Source organism: Triticum aestivum, chromosome 2B, assembly GCF_018294505.1.
Source record: "Triticum aestivum cultivar Chinese Spring chromosome 2B, IWGSC CS RefSeq v2.1, whole genome shotgun sequence".
Classification (NCBI taxonomy): domain Eukaryota; kingdom Viridiplantae; phylum Streptophyta; class Magnoliopsida; order Poales; family Poaceae; genus Triticum; species Triticum aestivum.
Window position 1 is genome coordinate 146,953,660 of NC_057798.1, and position 4,805 is coordinate 146,958,464.

The 4,805-nt window shown below is 39.4% G+C and overlaps 1 long non-coding RNA gene across 1 annotated transcript; it reads right to left on the reverse strand.

Annotated features, from left to right (window-relative positions):
- Positions 1-2,733: 2,733 nt before the first annotated feature.
- On the reverse strand, positions 2,734-3,810 carry LOC123040867 (uncharacterized). The gene is made up of 4 exons (XR_006418304.1): positions 3,655-3,810; positions 3,443-3,520; positions 3,268-3,352; positions 2,734-3,195 (listed from the first exon to the last, which is right to left on the reverse strand). It is a non-coding gene; the product is annotated as an uncharacterized lncRNA (long non-coding RNA).
- Positions 3,811-4,805: the final 995 nt, after the last annotated feature.

Below are 4,805 nucleotides of genomic sequence, written 5' to 3' on the forward strand. Positions count from 1 at the left end.
GTCCTATTATCTTTTTGAATTCTCCCGACTACACTTTATCAGAGAAGTTTGTGCTTATTAAGGATCATATTGATGGGTTGCCTTTTACCGTTGCACATGATAATTTTGATAGATATAATATGCATGTGCTTGCTGCTTCTACTTGTAATTATTATGAGAGAGGAACTATATCTCCACCTCTCTTTGTTTCCAATATGATAGAATTGCAAGAAACTGCTTATACTATGCATTGGCCTTTACTATGTGTACATGAATTGTTCTTTTATGACATACCGATGCATAGGAAGAGAGTTAGACTTCGTCATTACATGATATATGTTACTTTGTGCTCACTACTAAATTACAAATCATTGTTAATTAAAATTGGCTTTGATATACATTGGGATCCAGGTGGATTCATTACTTGAGCACTATATGCCTAGCTTAATGGCTTTAAAAAAAGCGCTGCCAAGGAGACGACCCAGAAGTTTTAGAGAGTCATTTATTTTTGTTGAGTGCTTTTATATAGTTTAAAAACAAAAAAAATTAAAGAGGGGAACCCAAAACTTTTCAAAAAGGAAAGTGAAAGTGAGAAAAACAAGCATCGTTGAAGTGGGAGCTAGCCTTGAACTTTGTTCATGCTCACGGAAACTTTGTGAATCTTAATTACAGAAACTTTTCATCAAAAATAATTATCCCCTTGTACAATTCCATTGTATTATAAAAATAACTAGCGGTGTTTCCCGCGCATTTGCGCGGCTAGAATTTATGTGCATTTTTAAATATATTGATAAAAATCTTGATAAGAAAATTAGCATTCCTAAATGTTCTCCCTAGCTCGATCAATTCATCATATTTTCAGTTTATCCACTCATGCAAATTTCATTTGCCTAAACCTATAATGTTCAGCATGTCATAAATGGTCAGTTACTTACTCAAATGATTTTTTATTTCCACATTTATTGCAATTGCAAAAAAATAGTCATGTGGTACTCATTCGCATATATAACTATTCTTCTTACTCATGTTTTATGTGAATTTGTACATGCATATATTGTTTAGTTCTTCTCGGAATAGATCCTCTCTGCCTCACTAAGTCCTTTGAGATCCATCTATGACAACAATTAATCAATGCTTTTGCTTGTCTCTAATCCACTCATGTGCACTCTTTGATGTCTTCTCAGAAAGTTTTTAGGATAGACATGAATTATGTGTTTTATTATTTTTTGTGGATATAGCCAACAAATGCATGAGGATACCTTCGAGGATGTTGTTGTTTTTTCTTCTGGCGCAATGTATTCCTTGTTAAGGAACATAAATCAATATTTTTGCATAAAATATTCAAGATTTTCCAAGTTATTGGATATTCCATAGAAATCCATGAAAAGGCAACATATTTCGTGAATCCAGTACCTATCGTGTGTCCGTTCTGTTTCAACCCCACGATCTTAATCCTGAGCCTTCCGTGCAGCCAAGAGACTAATTGCACTTAGCCGCCCGCTTTCCTACCTGAGAACGATTTCTTTTGCAAAACACCCCCCCTAAAGTCTCTCGTCCATGATCCTGAGTCGAGGCCGCAAGTCGTTTCATCTCGCCCCAAATCCTCTCGATCTTCTCTTGCCAAATCCCTGCCGCCGTTGCTCCAAAACCTAAAGTCGAATCCGACGGCCTCCTACGACGGCAACCTAGGCCTGTACGACTCCCTTGAAGTCTTACGGAGACGGCAACCAAGCAGCGACGACGACGAGTACCCGGCGGCCACTGGCGATGGCAACGAAGGTACGGACGTCCGTCGCAACGGTGAAGGCATGGCGAATTGACGACGGTCCGCGACTGTGACGACTCGTCTATGCTGAGGGGCCAACAGCCCCCGCACGGCCTCCTGCAACTACGACAATTCCTTCATAGAAAGCTGTAGAATGTCGTTCGTAGGGAGCTGTAGACTGTATGTCTGTAGCACGTGTATTACACAGGGGCGGAGCCCATTGGGCTGACCCGTATGCACAGGAATACGGGTGAAAAAATTCCCTAGCAGTGCCTATTAGTTAAAAAGGCCGAGTGCATCAGGGTGGCCCAAGAGCTGTGCATCAGGGTCAGCCCGTTCCAGCCACTCCGACGCCTCCGGACTGGCCCAACGCAGCAGTACACGCACGCACGACGGTTCGCTTGCGCATCCACCATCTCCTCACGTAGTTTTTGTCTATGAAAAAAAAGAGAATCTCTTCACGTAGGTTGTAATTCTTACCCGATGTCTATGAAAAAAAACTGTAACGACGGTATTACAGTCACGTAGGTTGAAAAAAAAGTCACTGTGAAAGTGTTTCCTGAAGATTTACATTTAGCCGCCCGCTAGTGCAACTACTGCCCTGTTGTATTTGGCCGAGTGACATGCATATTTCTAGTGCAATGTCGTATCAGTAAACTGTATCGATATTTGCAGGATAATGAATGGGAATGGCTGGTTCAGATTAGGGGCTTTGGTTGAGCTTTTCCTTGTTTAATTTGCCTGTCGTTTGGTAAACAATATTGTATTTGCTGTTGCCAAAAAGTCCAGTGAGTAATTCAGTTGTGCGTTGGAAAAATAGGTGACTACAGAAGTGGCTTGGGATGGCTATATGTCCAATTTTTGTGCTCCTGGACGATGCAAGTCTGACCAAAAATAAAGAGGAAACAGACATCCATGTATTGGCACTACACAACATTGCAAGTTTTCATAAAAACCAGAAATTACTCATGCTTGCATAGCTGGTAAAAAGACTGAATATGTTCTTTATTCTTTAGGAATTTGACAAGCATCAAACTTGTCAGAAATCAAGTCAAGTTTAATTCAACACAACGCAAATTCTTGTTCATTACATGAATTTAGTACATCAAAGTGTACATGATAACATAGATAAAATCATTCTTTGCTTGGACTGTATCAGGAAGCACCATTTAGCTGCATATCTTGCAGAATCACACTCCCATTTCCTTTTTTGCTCGGACAATTACGACTATCTCCTTGCAATCTTTCGACTTGAATCCTTCCCTATTACACATGAAACGCTTTGTCCGGACCACCTTATTCTCAATCTTTTTCTGCTGTCCGATACGAACACCAAAACCTGATTCATGTGCATATGCCTTGTAGAACTTCTCCACTGCCTCTACTCCTTCAAATGTCATACCCACTTTAGGCTTCAAATGCTCATCACATTCAGGTGTAAAAGACGAAGACTGCAACATCAACAATAAACCGGAATAAGCACTTCATGCATAGTTTCAGTTGTTAGCGCAAACTGAACTTACAAAGAGAGGCATGTCTGTATTCTTTTTGGGTGTATTAAATCCTCCATGGCTCATATGCATTTGAAGGTTGTTGATTGGATCCATACTGCACACACATGGCCACATGATTAGCTTTTCAACCTACAAACACACACACACGTGTATACACAAGGACTGGATTTGTGTGCTGTTTTACCTGAAACTTTTGATGCCCTTGTGTTGCTGATGGAGACTGATGTTGTGCTACTTGCTAGTCGCTCATCTGTAGTTGCCACTGCAGAGAAGTATTGCAAGTTATAGAGAAGATATGTCTAGATCGGGGAACAACATGCATGGGGCGATGGTTGCCAGGTTCGTGTTGATACATGGGAGCAGAGGACCACGTACAAGACTGGCATGGGGCAGTACCTGCATCTGGTGGGTGCCCGCGGACGTCGGGATTGAGTCGACAGATATCGGAGGCACACGATGGCGGCGGCGGCGGCGCACGACGTAGAGAAGCAGTCTGGGGAGTCTTGCGTCAGAGGCTATAGGGGGTTTTTTGTGAATAAAACTGGTTGTTAAGTTACAAAGCGGGCGGCTAAGTACAATTAGTCTCTTGGTTGCACGGAAGGCTCAGGATTAAGATAGTGGGGTTGAAACGGAACGGACACACGGACACACGATAGGTATTGGATTCACGAAATATGTTGCCTATATATATATATATATATATATATATATATATATATATATATATATGTAAAGAGCCATCTTGTATGCATAATAAGAAACTAAAAGGATATTTTATTCACGACTTGGTTTATAAGGATTTCAAACAGAGTTTCCTTGAAAACATAACTTTCAATTAGAAATTCATATACTTAATGCAGGTTCGTCTGAGAACGAAAATGTTTTTCTAATTATTTAGTGCTGCAAAATTTATACATGTATTCCTTTTCCAAAATATATTTCTTCTTAAATTACTTGGTCACGGGATAGCGATTTTAGATCTAGTATTGGGGAATTTGAGTTAAAAAAATTTTGGTAGCCAGTGCATGTACACATAAGAAAGGGAAATGTGATTGATGAATTCTAATGGTGTAGGTCTGGTCTCTTTCTTAACTTGCCACACGATTGCATTTTTTTAAGCAAGCACGATTGCAATTAAACATGGCACTAATTTTATTTTCTAGTATAATAACGATCCCATCAGAATTGCGTGGCAATTATTTTAGCCTTTTTCGATACACGCAATTATTTGCTTTATGATATGCATGGTGGAGTGTTGGAGCCTCATGTGCTCGATGGTAGTAGTCTAAATCGTTTATTTGCATGTACGACGATGTGCATATACTCCCTTCGTTTTTATTTACTCCGCATATAAGTTTTGATCAAAATCAAGCTTTATAAACTTTGAGAAAGTTTATAGACAAAAATATTAACATGTATAATAACATGTAAATACTATTAGATTCATTATTAAACGTACCTTCGCATCATATAGATTTGTTATCATAAATATTTATATTCTTATCAAGCTTGACTTCAGTCAACTCTAATATGCAGAGTAAATAGAA